A 19,066-nucleotide genomic window follows, 5' to 3' on the forward strand; every position below is an offset into this window, starting at 1 on the left:
GCTCTGACAGGAATATCAGCAAGGGCAAATGCAAAGTCCACAACAAGGACTGGATAATTCCATGCAACAGGATAGTCTGGGAAAAGCTGGAGTAGAAAGCTATTTGCAGAAAAGGACCTGGGGGATTTGGCAGACTACAAATTGAACATGAGCTGGCAGTATGTCACTGTGGCAGGAAAGAACAACCACATAATAAAATATATATAAATATATGTATATATAAACATATGTATAAACAGGACTTTAAGCAGGTGATCAAAGGAAGCAACTATTTACTTCTGTTTAGTGCTCATGAATCTGCATCTGGAGAACTGTGTTCGGTTTGGGGCTCCTCACTGCAAAGACGATGCTGTTATACAGGAATGAGTCCAGCAGAGGGAGTCCAGCAGAGGGCCATCAAGATGATTAGGGGCTGGAACATGAAACACAGTGAGGACAAGGTGAGACAACTGGGTTTGTTCAGCCTTAAGAAGAGGACAGGGATAGATTTCATTTTTGTCTTCAACTAACCAATGAGAGGATGAAGAAAAGATGGAACCAAACTGATCACAGAAGAGCACAATACTAAAATGAGAAACAATGCACACAAGTTACAACAGAGGAAGTTTTGATTAGATATTATTTGGTTAGAAAGCATTTTCACATTGAGCATGATCAAACTCTGGGACAAGTTGCTCAGAAAGGCAGTGCAGCTTCCATCCAAGAGATGCCCACAGCCTGGCTGGACACAGCCTGGAGCTGCCTGCCTTGAGCAGGACGTTGGACTCTGAAGGTCCCTTCCCACTTTCAGGGTTCTGTGGCAATGGGTGAGGCACAGAGCTTTTCAGGAATGTGAAAAACACTCCTCACACAGTTCTCAACACCTGTTTGTGCATTTTTATGTAAGTGGAAATTAATTATTCATAGTAACGGTTCATCAGATATTTCTCCAGATCACTAAAGCAGACACTATGCCAATTCAGCCACAGTTACAGGCAGAAAGACAACTACATTTGGAATAAAATTCCCTTCCTACCCTTCTCAAAGCCTTTTGCCACTGTGACAGACTACAAATCACTCAAAGAACTCTTCAAAACAAGGGCACACTGACCACACCAGATGTATGGCTACAGTGCTGAGCCCAGTGACACAAGGATGTGTAATAGTCTATAAAGCAGGCTCTTCAGCAGATGTCGTGGTCAATTGTCCCATCTAGAATCTGCCTCTGTGGAGTGCCCTAGTGAGTTCTGTGCCACTCATGAAACAAGTCAACCAGGTACAAGAGCACCCTTCTCAGAAAAGGGTAGCAGAGGATATTTTCTGTTCTTGCATGTGACAGTATGTACCACAGAGCTGACCTAAAGACTGTAAGTTATAAGCAGTATTTTCAAATCTGTCTGATCTTAGCAAAATCACTGGACCTTCTATTAAAGATAATTAAAATTCCTTGACAGTACAATGTGGAGGGGAAGACGATACAGTTTAGCAGCTATTTGTTTCACTGGGGTTTCCTCTAGATTGGGCTGATGCATCTTCTGCACATAATAATCTACTGATAGCAAGCCATGGCTGTTATGGGGATTCATCTAAGTGACAACGCTCTCTGCATGGAGCTTCCACTCTTCTATATGACTTCTGGAGCCTATTTTGACCTCCTGGTATCCAGATTCTCTTTAAAGCGGAAGGAAGGATTCCTCAGCACTAGGTGGGAGAAGATCAGATAGAAGTATAGTAACCAAAACCAGTTTGGTTTATTATAGGGTCTCTGTTACCATAGATTTAGAAAGCAGGGGACCACTCATTCCTCTGTATGGAACAGTGTATTTTGTGAACTCCTGACACTAGAAAACCCAGGTCACAAAGGGATCAAAACATAATGAGAAGTAAATTTTGAATTATAGTTTAATCTGTATAGCTTGGGCTTTAGGAATAAATGAAGGTTTCCAGTTCAGTCATTTGTAGCCACATCTGGGCAGCTATCCAGATATACAGATGGAATTTGGATTCTGAAGTACAAATCTTAAATTCTTATGTTATATGTAACATAAATGTTTTTTTCAAGCTAGTTCCTTATGACTCACCTGATTTTTAAGTGATATGATCTACAAATTATGTATTTGCATTAAATAGAGCAGATGCTTTTTAACTGCTCTCCTTATACTGACTTCATAAAAACAATGATGCACAGTAAGAAATATCTTTTAAGATATGATAACCTTGCCCCAGGCACTCAGAAAAGCACCTTAGACCCTATCCAGCAGCCAACAGTCGTCTTCCCTGAGATCCCCCCTATTGATCTTAAATCTGTGGAAAGCAAGCTGTTTATCAATTCTATCCCACAGTTCCTAATACATTCCTATAGAGACTGATGCTTTCTGAGTGTTCAGATCTGGACATACAGCAAGAAAAATAAATAAATCAACATTTCAGAAGCAGCCAAAATAATGTTTTGATAACATTTGTTCACTTAAATATTTTTCATTTATTCTTTTACTGTTTCTTCTATGCACAGCCATGTGTAATAAGCAATTACATTTATGAAATTGCATTATGTTGTGTTAGGATTTGTGCTATACGTAACCCAAGGCATTTATCACCAAAAAGTCAAATCAATTAAAATATGTGATGGCTGGAAGATAATAAGACCTAGCCATACAACTATTTGACATTTAAACTGTTATACTTGATTTTCAAGGTAATACATGTATAAAATATAATAGATTCTATGCGATTCTATGCTTGTTTTTTTTTTTTTTTTTCCTCTTTTTAGGGCAAAACCCTAGAAAACCAATTGTGAAAAATATGACAGTGGTGAATTACATTCAACCAAGTCTAATCTGGAAGGGGCTAACTCACACTGGTTATGCAGTGATTCTATGAGGTTTCCTTGAAATGTGCCCTAATTAAATATATTCAATATGTTTCCTGTTTATTATATTAACCAACGTTGCTATCACAATATCTATGCTGAATTTTGTAATCTGACAAATCTGGTGTGAAGTCAAAACAGGGAGAAGGAAGGTCAAAAAGAATTCACTTACATAAAATTGACGTTTTAGTTCCTGATACTGAAGTGGCACTAAAAATCCCAGCATTTTGCCTGAAAAATTAAGTTTGCACATTATCCCAGTCATTTGAAAAATACAAATTCTAAGTAAATTCTACTGCTCTAGAAATCAAGTAAGGTAAGCATCAAAAGGCTCTAAGGATTATTTGAGTATTTTGAATGTTTTAATAAATCTGCTAGGAATAATACATTTCCACTATATCTTCCTACCTTAGCAAATCAGAAATCAGCAGCTGGCCCATTTGTCTATATTTTTGATAGATGACATGCCCTCCTCCTTAACAGAGATTTTCCAGGAATACCATAGCCTTTTACACAATGAAAGATATGAAATACTTTTGTAGTAGCCAAGGAACCCATCATAACATTCAGCCAACAAGTATGTAAGGTCATGTCTACTAGTCACACAGGGCTCAAAAATGTTACTCACAGCATTCTTCCTAAGCAAACCTTTTCTTAGCTTTTACTCAGCTTCAGAGCCCTGTCCCCAAAAATATATATCAAGAATTTCAGCAGTCCCTCACCTTCCAACTCTTCATGCAAGTCTCTTTTTTATCCCTGTAACTGGAAGATGTCCCTTCACCATTTTCCTACATAGGCAGAGTAACTTCAGAATTCATTCAACATCAGTACTGAACTGCCACTGTTTCAGAGGATTGGGAAATAATGAATACTGTGTTCTTGTTTTTAAAAACTGTGAAGATAATCCATAGAACTATGGGATTATATGTGATATAAAACACATGATAGTACTAGGACAGCTGACCTGGAAGACCAAAACCTGCAACATCCAGTCTCACAAAGGAAAGGTTGATAAGATCAAAACAGCCTGAACAGTCTGGGACGAGTGACATGGCAGCTCACTAACCTGGCACTCTCACAGCCACTGCTGACTAGAAACTATGCAATCTGGCCAGCCTTCTTGCCAGATTTGGTTTCCACCAAATGTTTTGATGTAATCTCTGCAATCTTGGGAAATGTTTAGATATCATAAAATCTTCATTTTCCAGGGAAAGACCACATAATGGAAGTGAAATCTGCAAGTTCAGGAATGCAGAATAAGAAAAAATCAAGTTCATTTTACCCACTTAGAATTTTCTGGTCACAAAAATCAACATTAGAAAGGGACAGAAGTACCACACTGGATAGCTCAATGAAAATATTTCTCCACAGTATAAAGAAAATATAAATCTAGGAAACATTAGTAAGATCAAAGAACGAACAGAATATAATATCAAAACTTAAGAACATCTTTTAATACATCAGTGATTCAGGTAGCACCTGAAACACTGTTCTGGTCACTTTATATAAGAAAGGTTATTGCAAAACTTATGAGGTACAGAGAATAATCAAAGGTTTGGAAAGACTTTCATACAGTCATTAAGTACTTGAAATAATTCACTATAGAAAGTAAAGGAAGGGAAAGGAACAATGTTAAATACTGAGTTTCAAAGAGAATACAGATTGAATTCTGTCTTTCAGGCCTCACTAAAACTACTCATTAAATGAAATTAAACAGTGGTAAATTCTGGTAAAAGCTGGCAAATAGCAGATGAGTAAAGAGCAACCCAAGCAAATACCATCAGAACTTTGTTATCTTTGTACTTCCATCCTCTTCAGATGGAAAGTTTTGAGACAGCTATGAGAGGCACCATTTGGATCTGGGCCTCAAATCTAAAATTAAATCTAATCTTAAACAAACAAACAAGCAACGAAAAATCACTGACAACAGCCACTGGATAGAGGCATTTGGGAGTTAAAACTAAGTTTTCCAAAATCTCTAATGCTACTTCTTATTTGATTTATGCCATCCTTTAGTCTTTACACGAGCTGTGGTTTCCAAAAGCCTGATTCAATGAAAATCCCAAACAACCAGTCAGGTAACAAAAATTGCTTGGTTTCTTGAATGCAAGGTAAATGGAAAAATTCACATGTAATCTTAAATACTCATCCAAATCCAATAAGTTATAAAAATAGAAAAGCTGATAAGAAACTAAGCTGTCATTGGCCAGCTAGAGGAAGCCAAGGTTGAATACTGACATCCACTACTACTGAAAAGCATAGTAAAAGCAGACTTTTCAAAATTTCAGTCTGAAAGTTTTCTATTTTACAGCTTACAGATTATAGAAGATGATTCAAAGACCATTTAAACAATATTTTCACAGGAACTCAGCATGTATGAAAGCAGTAAAATAAGTAGGAAGATTTGTAAAATAACTTTGTGACTGGGGACTAAGTCTTGAACTTTGACTTTCAATGGGAATTGTGGGTCATTGCTTCTGCAAGTTTGTTCCTATTCATTGTGCTGAACATTTGATACTTTTAATTTGAGAGTTTGTCCTTTCTCTTATTTTTTTTTTTTTTTTTTTTATATAACTTACATTGGCATCTCATAACACGACCATAGTCTCTACAACCAATATCCTATTTTATTAAAAATATTTACGATATATTATGACCTCTCTTCCTTTTTCTGTGCTTGCATGTCTTTGGAAGCTGATGGCAGTTCAAAGAGGTTAATGAGTTAGAAACATACCTGTGTAATACGTACACATGTAGGTAGCAATAGTCAGCACCTGCATGTGTTCAGTTACGGCTGTGGGCTGGTGACAGGGCTGTTGCCCACACCCTAGCCTGAGGTGCACCCAGCCAAACCAGACATAAGAAGATACTGGATGTGTCATGAGAAATCACTAGACATGACAGATGAAAGGATGAGCAGCTTAAAAAACTTACAGATAGCGCCAAGGGGACAGCAGAATTTCTCTGGTGACTTCAGGGGAGTTATGTGTGAAATGACCAGACTTCACAGTAACTGAAAGTGAGAACTGGGTACATTTAGGGGAGGTAAATCTGACAAGGTAAGGAGCACCATGTCAGTATTGCTATATGAGATCAAAATTAACTAGATAATGGTATCAGAAGCACCAAACTTGGGTACAGATGTAGCAAACTAAGACTACTGGGGTAGGTTTGTTTATTTTGATGAAGACTAGGCCAAAGAAGGGGTGGGACAAGGGCAGCAAAAAATGTGCCAAGAAACAGAAGTGATAACAAGGTATGCCAATGATACTATCAATTCTGACTGGGGGGACCTGGTGCACCACAAAAATGATGCAAACTGTTGTAGTGACTTTACCTTGTGGCTAGACCTGCTCCCATGGCCAGAAGGATCAGGAAGGGAGAGGCTTTTCCTTTGTGGATGGGGAAACATCTGAGATGGAGCAGTTGTGTATCCAAGTATCATGGTACTGGTGTCCATTACAGGCCTGACAGGTCATCCATCCTGGGCATTTCCTGGCATGCCCAGCTCACTGGGCTTTTCTGTAGAGAACTGATGATTTTACCCAAAAAAAATGAAATACCTGTAAAATGAAAACTAGTGAATTATATCCAAAATACTCTGATTCAGGTAAAAAAAATATCTGCTGTTGAACCTTGTGGTCTGTGCAAATCATATTTTCCTTAAGCAAAAATTCTCTTCTGAAGAGCAGTAACTATGGTACATGAAGGAAAATACATCAGGGGAAATATTTCTCAGCTAGTGAACTCAGTCTACAGGTGAGGTGATAACAGCGACACAAAGGACAAACTGTCCCATAAGGATACGGCACTGGCATTTCCCAAACTTCTTTATGCCTTTTTCCTAATGGATAGGGGGAAAGGGGAGACCAGAGACTGTTGGGGTGTAGGTAGATATGTGTGGAACAGAACAGCCATACCCATCACTAGAAATAAATCCCATTTATATGATGACCACTGAACCAGACAGAAGCTTCAAGCAATAAAGCAGCAGCCGGTGCTATTTGTTACCTCCTCGTGCTTACATACAGCCCTTGGTAAAGGATTTGAGAGAATAAACCATCTAATAGCACTGCTGGTATTGGCTGACGCCGCTACAACACACAGCAGGATGGGCTGACCCTGGCTGGCTGCCAGATGCTCACCCAGTCACTCTCTCTCTTACCCTCCTCATCAGGACAAGGAGAAAATAAGGTGAAAAAAGCTCATGACTCAAAGACAGGGACATCACTCAACAATTACAATCATGTGCTGAACAGACTCGACTTGGGAAAACTAATTTAATATACTGCCAATGAACATAGATTCGGGTGGTAAGAAACAAAGATTAAACCAACAACTCCCCACCTAATTTCCCCAGGCTCAACTTCAGCCCTTCAGCTCCTCTACCTAGCCCTGCCTCCCCAGGCAACACAGGGAGGGTGGGGGGGTAGGGGGTTATAACAGTTTCTCTCTTCCTCCTCACACTTTTTTCCCCTACTCCAGTGTGGGTTCTCCACAGGCCACAGCTCCTGTCAGGAGAACTTGCATGGACCCTCCACAGGCTGTGGGGCAATCTCTCCTCCCCTCCTTCTCTGACCATGGTGGTCACAGGGCTGTTTCTCACACTTCTTGCCACACTCCTCACTGCTTGTCCAGAATTTTTTGCCCTTTTCCTTATATACTGTTTCACAGAAGCACCCTGAGCTGGGTTGCTGGGCTCAGTTGTGCTCTGTGGTGGGGCCACTGTGGCATGGCCGCTGTGGGACCTTCCAGAAGCAGCCGTGCCCTCACAGAGACTGCCCCTGCGGCACCTGCTGCCAGCACCTCGACACCTACACCCAACATGCATGGCTATATTCCTTTGCAGACACTGTGTGGCCATGACACATAAATATAAAGCGCGATTTACACCAGAAGAGTAAAATCTGTTGGTTTTACAGTAAGCAATAAAATCCTCCTGACATGAGACAGTAGTACTGGTCTGTCTGCTCCAATGCACATGGCCACAGAAGGATCAAGAGTGAAACACTGTCACAGGGTTAAGTGAAGTTCTATTAGCATAAAAACTCCTTACCTCATAAACTGTCACACATTAAACTGTTTGCTCTTGAACTGCTTGGTAGTTGCTGCCTTTAAGATGAAGGATTTCTGATTTTGTTTCTTAGTAATGAAGTACCGACTGCTACCACCATCCTGTCAGTCTCTTTTACATGACCGGCACTGCCCTCCTTGACACCATTCAATTAACCCATCATCAAAGTATGCAATCAGAGCAGACACACAGCAATACACATTATAAATGGCTCTCATGTACGCTCACTCAGCTGTTGTAAAAGTAAGAGGCAGACCTCACGTACTAAGGGCTCACATAAGGACTTTATTTTTTACTCTTTTTCCTGTGCTTAAAACCCTTCTTGTAATAACATTCATTATGCCCTCTCAGCTCTGGCAATTCCTCTTCAATCAAAACAAGTGACCATAAGGAAAGCATATTACAGTTTTATACAACAGACAGCAGACAACTTTTGTTGCTATTGCTTCAAGGAAAACCCTGAAAATGATCTGTCAGTTAACATGAATAAAAGTTATTTTATACACCCATTTCTTACCATATAATGAGTGTTTACAAACCACTTTCTTCATATAGCATCATGCAGCTTACTCACAGATTTCTAAATATTAATGACATTGGATTTATCCACTGTGAGGGTACAATTTACAGTAATAAAACATTTGAACCTACTAATGATTTTGACATTCAGTTTCTTTCTCACTTATAACCATGAAAGGAAAAACTCTGTTCGTGTTAGATGTCTGTCAGCTCTACCAGTTATCAAAATTATTTGCCAGGTACAGATAGTTCAAAGAAGAATCTGGACACAGTCCTTGCTGGCATTAAGGACATTTGTGGGTCCTTCTTCCTTGGTCCTGAAGAGTGATGTTAGTGATGAAACCCCTCAGGCACTACACCCTGTGGGTGTTTGGAGCTAACAAAACTATTTTTTAAGAGGAAGCATTAATAACCTAATTACAAAAAACTTCCACACCCTGAAACTGGAGAAACATTAATGTGTTATTCCTATTGAAAAGAACATACCCTCTTTTTCACTCAAATATAACACCCACCCTGTGCAGCAGCAAATACTCTAGTATTTAGAAAGCTCCACTGACACCCAGGCAACACAGAAACTAATAATTTATATTACTGATATTTTTATTAGTAGTAGTATATATTATGAATACTGTTCTATGCAACATACTAAGACAACCCTCCCTGCCACAAGCTTTCTCATTTTTCTATGCTACCATCTAAACAATATTAAGTCCATCATTCCCTAACTTTAGAAAGCATTTAGACAGAACAACAGAGAGGACAAACAAATTTATAATGAATTCTAGGTGCACTAAAATCAAATCATGCTGATCTTTGACTCTGAAAAGCTATATGCACTTCTGAAGGTATCATCTACATTTGAATTTCTTAAATAACAGGATATAAGCATTTCTTGTCCTTAATTTAACAATGTACATCTGCCTTTTAAAAGTTAATTTATCCTATCAATATTCTATAAAACAAATCACTGTTCCTAATTGAATTTTACAGAAAGGGAAGTAAGGCAAAGAGGTTCATGCACCATGATTGCATGGCTGACAGGAGCCCACCCTAACAATTATTATGTCAGATGATATCATAGTCAAAGAAAACTTATACAATGCACCTGAAATTGATATTCCATGATTAAAATATATAAAATATTTATTTTAAAATTAATTTTAAAAAATAAAAAATATATTTATATTAAAATATAAATCTTTTCAAAAAAATTCTCAGAAAGCGTGATGGTTACACTAGAAATTTCTGAAAGTCACAGCTTCTCTTCATTCTTGTCCCTTCTGTTTCACAAAACTCAACACAAGCAATGCTGAAAACTCTGTTCCCAAAGGGCATTATCAGTGTTGCAGAAGCCTGTAGGCTGCTGAAATAATTTAGCCAAAAAACTCTCAGGAGAGTCCCCAGAAGTCTTTTCCCAAAGGAATTAAGTTCAACAATAAAGTTTAAAAAATAAAAATACAGTCTCCCATGCACTCAGCTGAGACTTCACTAATTAATGCATCTTCCAGTGACCTGTAGGAGCCACTGCAGATAGGAATAGTGGAGGAGAGTTTCAATTACACAGCCCATCAACATTTTAACATATAACCCATGTCCAGACTTATAAGCAATTTTATCATAGATAATCCTACATTCGAAACCACCATTGATTAGCTCAGGAGATTAAATTTATGCAACAACAAATCAAGATTCTTTTTTTTCACTTCCATCTGTTTTCATGTGCATTATATAACTTAATTAGGTTGACTTCTAATACAATCAGTTTCATACACGTACACAGTAAGACTGCTACATTTTTATCTATCTCTACACATTACATTCAAAATTGAGAATGTTTAAATTATTATTACAGTAAATCTTAAATTTTTCTTAGATAAGCTGGACTAAATTTTTATTGTATTAGAATCCCAGGATTCTAAAGAGCTCATAATTTTTATTTCTTCATAATGTTTAACTATGTCTGTATTTATTCAAATGTTGATGTGTTGCTGTTTCTTCTCCATAATAATATAAATCAGATAATGTAATTGGCTATCATTTCTAATGGTTGAGCTTAATTGTACCACTTAATTTTAGGACATGATTTTCAGTTCTAGCAAGGTTTTGCCCAATCTACAGTTTCTGCAATATAATTAGTATTAGATGATTAGAGAAAATGTTCACAGATAGGAGCAGGAGGAATTGATGTTATATCTTAAGGATTTTCAAGGATATAGAGCACCTAAAATAAACAAGAGAGATCATTAATTAACAAATTATTTCTGTATTTCCTATTATGGCTTCCAAAAAATAAATCAGCTGATGTAAGTTTAGACACTTGATGGGAAGCTATCAGCATCAGGGAGAAAAAAAAAAAAAAAAAAAAAAAAAAAAGCCAGGAAACAAATAACCTTGAAAGAAAATATATATTTCTTTTAAACAAACAAACAACAAAACCAACAACCAAACACCATATAAGAAACACTAGAGAAAGAAAACAAAGATAGCCAAGGGCAAAGAAGTTTTGGACCAATAGAGCCTGACAGATGCACATAGCTAGAATGACTTATAATTCTTGAGAGAGCAGTGAGTGTTACCTCACTCTGGAACTGTCAATGGACACGGTTTTAGTATTCATAATCTTACTTATACCAAAGAGGTTTTAAGCAGCTACATTTATCAATCCATTCTGTCTAGAAATTTTATCTTAGATCAGATAGGATAGTTCTAACATTAGGAAAAATACAAATTCATTTTCTGTCTGAAACACTATATGAAAATACTCATTGTTTAAATCTTAGAATATCAATTAAAATTTTCTTTCAAATTGTAAAAGAACCATTTATTAAAAAAGAAAAAGGTTTTCTTTAGCGTAAGAGAGATGGTCATAGATTGTTGCAAAGGGTTTTCTTAAGAAATAGTCAAATAAGATCATTTTGTTAGAGGAGAAAAAAGTTTCTGGGTACACAGACATATAATGAGCAGAACTGATTTGATACTCTGATTTTTTAAAAAAGTAAAACATTGATGAAACTCTATCTAACCTGTAACACACTTCCAACAAACGTATCATTTTCTTTTGATATATTTTAATTCTGTCAGGTCAACACTTCTGGCAGAGAACAGTCACATGTATTGGGAATTCCATGTGCCATTACATCTTACATTAAATATAACATTGTTGTGCAAATGATGATAATGTATTTATAATCATGCCTCATGAATGTCCTCTGATTAGTCTACAACCATTTCCCAGCTGTAGCAAACAAGAACAACTTTCACCATATTACACAATCTGATGCAAGGGGGCTGAAAACAGAAGTCACATGCAGAGTTTTTACAAAGGCTTCTCAAATAATATTGCTGATGATTGCTGTAATATTCCAGTTTAAAGAATTAATGTTTTTTTTTTTACATATAAGCTCACAGGATATTAGGAAACTGACAACATGCAATGTATGTTTAATGCAATTTAAGGCCGTATAACACCTCTACTTTCTGAACTGGTTTTGTATACCAAAAGGCTATGCAAATGCCTAAACGTATCTGGAAAACACAAGTTTTACAGAATTCTCAAGGAGAATGTCAGGTCATTAGGAACATTATTAATGTGGTAGATGGACTCAGAAGTAATATGGTGATGTCACTATGATGAGGACATCCTGAGCAAGCCTGCAGGCAAAAAAGAACATAACTACCAAGATAACCTGAAACTATAGCGTTAGCTGTTTAAATGGATGATTTGCTGGAAAAACAAGCAAACAAAAACCGTAACAGTGAATATATTAAACATTTTTCACCTAATTTCAGGTTAAATCATGGAAACAAAACAATAATTCTTCAAACAGATATTATTGTAAACATTTTATAGGGGAAAGAAATACCCAAGGCAACAAAATGGAATAAATTCCATGCAATAAAACCAGAGAAAACCCCAAAAGTAATCCCAGAATTTTGACTTGTTTTTTCTAAGGGCCCTGAAAACAATAAGGCTGAAATAGATCATAGATCAAGTTGAAACAAACTTTGTATTTTACCCATAACATTTTCAAATCTTTGTTAATTAAATTATTAGAAGAAAACAAACAAACAAACAAACAAACAAAAAAACACAAGAAATGCATACCAGTGTTGCAACATTACTTTTTAGATGTAGGGCACTGGAATCTTTAATCATATTACCCTGAAATCCTTGAAAACTTTACTAGTTCCTTGTATCAAGTGACAACATGAGAAAATAAACCAAAGAAATGAACGCTAATTAACACTGTCTATAATGCAGAACAATCATTAATCTCAGCTGACATTGGCCAGAAATTCACATATTCACCAAAAGTGGAATGAGTCCCCAGCCGTGGTAGGGACGCTACAGACACTGCCGGTATTTTTAGCTTCAAGCATTTTAATTAGAAATTGGTGCCCTTACCATAAATATGTAGAAACAGCACACCAGAACTGAATTCCTGCTTAAAAATAAACACATTTTAGACATTAGCATTCATCCTCAAAGTTTAACTGCCCCACTTTTAATTTGCATCCAAATTCTCAAACATCTAGGAAAAGGTGAAGTTACCTACAGTTGAAGTTATGATTTTCAATCCATTGCCATGTCATTCCTAGGAAAAAATCTTCCAATGTCTTACATTTAAACTGCATTTTGCTCCTCAGCCTCATCTACTAGAACTGTATTAACTAAAAGCAGCACAGAATTTGTTCCTTTGTCTTTTCTATAGACTGAGTAGATGTAAATGTAGTAAAATACTACCAAATCATTTTGAAGAGATCATTTTTTACAGCTTCAACATACAAATGTACTTAATAGTCTATTTCAGCATTAAAGATTAAAAAAAAAAAAAAAAAAGAAGAAAAGAAAAAAAAGCTATATATACATAACAGCCAATATCACAAGAGCAAATTCATCCATAAAACACATTTTTTATCTTTGCATGGTATTTTATTTTCTATTCTTTAAGCACTTTCACGGTGACTGTAGATCATTGATAAAAACGAACAGCAATTCACAAAAGCCAGGTTCTTAATGAAAGAAGGGCTCCTGCTATTTCCCTAAACGACTGATAAATTTTTCGTGTAGGTCTGCCAAGGTTTAAAAAGAAACACTAAAATGTTTATTGTTACACGCAAAACACCCTTCAGTGCTGAGATGTGGGATTAGCCTGGAATTTAGAAAAGACACATTCTTCCTTTATAAAAATTAAAGAATAACAGTTGTTAGGAGGTTTTAGACCACCTTTATATATAGATTGGATTGTAAAGGTTTGGATTGTAAACAATAGCTTGTTAAAAAGACTGAGTTGGTAAGCTCTGCTAACTATTTTGTCACAGAATCTCATATAATGGTGTGGGTTGGAAGAGACATTAAAAAACACCTAGTTCTACCACCTCCGTCATGAGCAGGGACACCTCCCACCAGACCAGGCTGCTCACGGCATCATACAGCCTGGCCTTGAACACCTTCAGGTACGTGACATCCACAGCTTCTCTGGACAGCCTGTGCCCGTGCCTCAACACCTTCAGAGTGAAGAATTTCTTCTTTATATCTAATCTAAATTTACCCTCTTTTAGTTTAAAGCCACTGCCCCTTGTCCTGTTACTACATGCCCTAATTTATGAAGCATCACTAGCAACAGTATGGCCAGAAGACTGATTTCAGAAAGCTCAACTTTTGGTTTCATCAGCCCTGTAATGCCTGGCATCAGGCATTATGATTATGATCCACTTAAGGCACAATCCTCATCCCCATATACACCCACTAGACTAACTGGCATGTACATGTATGTCAAATCACCTGTTAAAATAATATAAAGCATCTGAGTTCACATTTATTTCAATTTTCACATTTTACTGAAAATTTGATGGAAATTTTAGTTATAGTTATAACCTTGTAAATAGGATACTGGTGATACTATAGGTGATACAAAGTTTGGGAGATATGGACATGCCATTTAGGTGGATAGCAATAGGATTATCCTATTTTAAGTTTCACATAATACAATTCCTCCATTATTAATAACATCTCTTCTTTCCAGGAAAGATTCATTGAAGCATATTGCCCGACCCCATCTTCAGATCAATTCTGAAATGTTAAGATTGGGATTACCCTTATAACTTTCCTTTGAAATGGGATTGTGCTATGGCAGATTTTACCCCAAAATAACTACAAGATCTAAAAATGCCTAAAATATTTAGCAAGCTGCTACTTAAGACTGAGTTAAAACTACATCCATATGGTAACTGCCAAATTCTAATGCTTGAAATATGCCAGTGGATTAAACAGCTTGCAGAATAATGCACTATATTTTCATTAAATATATACTTTTATTAAATATATATTTCCATTTCATTAGGGAAAAAATAATAAAATATTTCAAATTTTTTTTCTAAATGAAGCATTTACAAAATATTGAAGAAATACAATCATAGGTCAAAATAAAAAAATAAAATAAATAAAATAAAATAAATAAAATAAAATAAAATAAATAAAATAAAATAAAATAAAATAAAATAAAAGATACACGATTGCTCCCTGTACTAACAGTATTAAACTTCCAAGGAACTATTTTTTCTCCTTCTTCCCCTCCTTCTTGCGGCTGGGGGACCAAGCACACCTGAAGTAGGCATGCTCTTTGCTTTCCTAGCTCTATAATCTGAGTAGCTGTGCACAAATGATACAGCCACAACAAACTCAAGAATCGCAAGCCACCAGTAAGTGATTTGCTTTGTGCAACCTCACCATAGGTATTATTACTATCAGGCTAGCTAATGCAAGACTGCAGTTAAAAATACCTGCTCTCTGGAGAGCCAACAAAACTATTTTGGCCCTTTTCCCTAGTTTGATGCAGTTTATGTGTTTTTGTTGCTGTCTTGTTTATTTATTTATTTATTTCCAGTCAAACCTCTAAATATAATTCACAATTTGTTACTGTTTTCCAGTCCATACCACCTATATGAGGTTACTACATGTAAGAGACATATCTCTGTCTCTTACATGTAGTAAGCTGTCTTCAGTACTGAAAAACTAAGGCTCTGGTATATCAGTTCAGCCCCAAAAAAACATCTAAGGACAAAACCTTTGAATATTAAAACCATTACGTGTAAAAAAATCGAGTGTTCACCAGCACAGCATCCCAGAACCAAAGTCAGAGCCAAATTTTAAGTCTGGATATTGGTCTTTTGCTCTATGCGGGTTATAATACAGATTTACATAAGTCACCTGCAAAAAAATTCCCTGTCTTGACGTGGACTTATTGCAACAGTGTTCTGAGTAAGCTAGAAGCCTTGGCCTTTTCCTCATCTGACAAGGTTGACACACGTTGCATGATCATGCTGATGTAGCACAGCTGATGTCCCTGTGTTAGAGCAGTGAAACCATGGACACAATCTGCACCAAAGGTGGAAACTGTCTTCACAAGTAGGGAAACAAAACCAACTCCAAACAACTCTCTTCCTGCATCAGAGAGTAAACATTTTGGCATTTTAGTGGGAAGTTCACAAAAGAGAGTTGCTAAGCAAGTTACTGTGTTGCATACAAAGTTTTCAACCTAATCAGACCGGCATAATACAGAAGGAGGAGCATACTGTGCATTACTTTAAAACCTCCTGTAGGCTCCTGCTAATCATGCCAGACTACTGCTCATAACTTAAATTATTCATTGGGGAAGAATAAAAGTTTAATCAATAAAACCAGGGTCAAGTCACCCATACTAGAGGTTCAGAAAAAGATGCCTTGAAAGTCAGCTGTAAAATATTATGTGTTTTGAATGAAACCTTAATATCTTCTCATGTTCCTATATTCATTAATAATAATAAACCACAACCTCATCTGACCTTTGCCTTCACAGATTTGAAAGAGAGTTTATGAAAATCCTTAGCATTATTGGAGTTCTTTACCACTACTTCAGTACTTAAGGTACTTTCAAGAATACTTAAGGTTACAAAGATAGCTCTTGATCTTCCTGCAGAGCTATTTGTAAAACATCAACCTTACGAGAAAAGCTTCAAAAGAGAATAAAGTATGCATGAAGCTGGTCCCTACTGTTTACTTTTTGTCTTCTGTATTGATGGTACAATATATTGATGTACTTAGATGATACATCTCTGATTTGCAATAGGTATTGATACGACATCCTTTCATCATTGACAGGGCCATAGTCAAGTGTTAAGTTATGCTATGTTGCTGTAATTACAGTGCAGACTGATCGCTCTCCAAGTCTGCAGGAAAAGCTGGCAGTTAAAGTCACTGCATACAGCAATCATAACTGCACTGACAGGCTGCTGTCAAGCAGGCAGGGGCAGTCTGGAGATAGATAGCAGAAATGCCAAATCTAAGACAAATGCTCCTGGAATATGTAATAAATCATATTAGCTGTCTGATACTTCTCCTTGGGGTATTGATTGTGATTAAAATAAACTAATTAGAATTGTAATCATGATACACTGAAACAGGAAGCAAAAATGTGAGCTATGCAACACTATTATGAAGTATTTTTTAAACAGTCAATCCAGACCACTAACCTACTAACAAATTACTGGAACTAGAACAGTCTGCATCAGGGTACAGAAGTGTCAAACAGCAGCACGGATATATAGCCCTCATCCAAGGGACTGTATGTAGATGCTGTATTAAAATCTCCTCATGGGCTGCAGTTCCTGGGAGCTGCAGCAGCCATTTTGAGATGAAGAAAGCAGATTCCACCCACTGCCCTGCCAGATCTCCACTGCCAGGCCACAGGCCGGAGGCATGGGCACAGTCATGGCCCCCCCCCCAACTCCCACAGGCCAGGAGCCAAAGATGAGGGTGGTCCATAACCAGCCACGTGTGCAGAGGTTCAGGGCAGTCCTCTGCAGCAGGTGGAACCTGCAAGAGTCACACGGTGCCTTACAACAGAGGTTTTGCTTCTCTTTCTTAACTGGCCATATGTAGGTATGTACACACAATCAAGTTAACCAGGATTTAAAAAGCACCAAATCTGCAGTCAGATATGCAGGAGCTTGTCCTTTCTCATGTTGGGGAAAAAAAAAAAAAAAAGAAAAAAAAAGATTAATTTAAATCTTACTGTTTTGTGACTTCATATATCCACTACAACCTAACATTTAACGCTTTTCCATGCCACTCTCTGCAGAAGGCAATGAAGAATAGACATATTGAATCACTATACGTAGTTGGCTAACCAAATATACTTGCACATACTGGGAATACCATGGGAAATTTAGACATTCAGAACTCCTGAGATAACTCCTAAGAACTGCTAACCCTTTTGAATTTCTAGCACTCAGATATTTTCAGTCCCCTGACATGAATATTCAAGATACACAAAATACAAAGATGTCCCAGTGGTAGTTTGAACAGAACCAGAGAATAAGAAACAGGTGCTGTGCAGCGGTCATGAGAATTTTTGCATTTAAAAGAATTTGTATTTTGATGCGAACCAGCAACACAGTATTACATCTTCATCTTCTTTTCATGCCAATTTTACACTGACTTAACTCTATTAACTTACCCCTTACCTTTAAATGGCTTACTTCAGATTCACATTAAAGTAGATGACACAGAAATCAGTTCTTCCTGGGGTTGGTTCCTAATACATTGTTGATGCTGTTACCAAAAGCTTAGAATACATATTTTATTATTTTATTTAACATGACACTTCATTTTATCTACTAAAGGTAGAATATGAAAAGTATCACGATTAACACTCAGATTTGCCAAAATGTTTCAGCAGATCAGTAGTAAAGTTAATCTGTGGTAATGCAGAGAACATGCAGTAAAATGGTAATATCAATGTTAATCCATTCACACAGTTTTAGTTATGCAATTGTACAAAAAATCATTTATGCAGATTTTTCTGCAACTGAAATTGCCTGTTTTTTAAAAGGTCACAGAATTTCATCTCCCATCTCTCTAATTTAGCATCACTGCACCAAAGAAGGCAACGTGACTTTATGATTTCACATTCTTGGCCAAAATACTCTAACTCATTTGCCTTTGGGAAGAAAGATTCTACTTGCCATCCACGTTTAGATACCCTGAAAAGATGTTGATTAGTTGGGTGATTAATATTAATAGTCACTTATCTAGGCAGCTAAATTACAACTAAGTGACTAAGTCACCTGTGTTTGAACTGCTTGGTCCCAATTTTAACTGCAGCATGAACTGCAACAGAATGGAAGATAGCTGCAACTAAAGAAACTGGTAATTGTGTGAAATTAAGATAGTAGCATTTGAAATTACTTAACTTGGGATTATATGTGAACTTTAGGAGTTTGATTACAGATCTTGAGACTGCATAACAAGAGGAAGGAGCATGAGTAATCGTACCTGATTAGAGCACAGAAAGTGCCTGACAACCTTGAAGAAAGAATACCTTACCGGTGCTTTCTATCCACTCCTGATCACAGCTTTCCTGGGAATACAGCCTGGCAAGCTCGTGGTTGCATCTTCACCCTTGTCTCTCTCTCTCTTCCTGAATCCTTGTAGTACAGCATGTTTATGCACCCCATGCTAAAAGGCTAGATTGCCTTCACGTGTCAGAGAAAATAAAGGTGTTTCCTACGTAAATGTGATTTAGCCCTCAGAACACCGGTACTGGTGCTAATCTTAATGTTTGTGAAGGTTAGTGATAGTT

The 19,066-nt window shown here is 36.9% G+C and overlaps 1 long non-coding RNA gene across 2 annotated transcripts in view; it reads right to left on the reverse strand.

The window, feature by feature from the left end:
• Positions 1-282: 282 nt before the first annotated feature.
• LOC101791954 (uncharacterized) overlaps positions 283-19,066 on the reverse strand; it is a 132,676-nt gene continuing 113,892 nt past the window's right edge. For both annotated transcript variants that reach the window (XR_011811124.1, XR_217885.6), the window contains one exon: positions 283-412. This is a non-coding gene — a long non-coding RNA (uncharacterized lncRNA). The remainder of the gene's footprint in view (positions 413-19,066) is intronic.

This window comes from Anas platyrhynchos, chromosome 8 (genome assembly GCF_047663525.1).
Source record: "Anas platyrhynchos isolate ZD024472 breed Pekin duck chromosome 8, IASCAAS_PekinDuck_T2T, whole genome shotgun sequence".
Classification (NCBI taxonomy): Eukaryota; Metazoa; Chordata; class Aves; order Anseriformes; family Anatidae; genus Anas; species Anas platyrhynchos.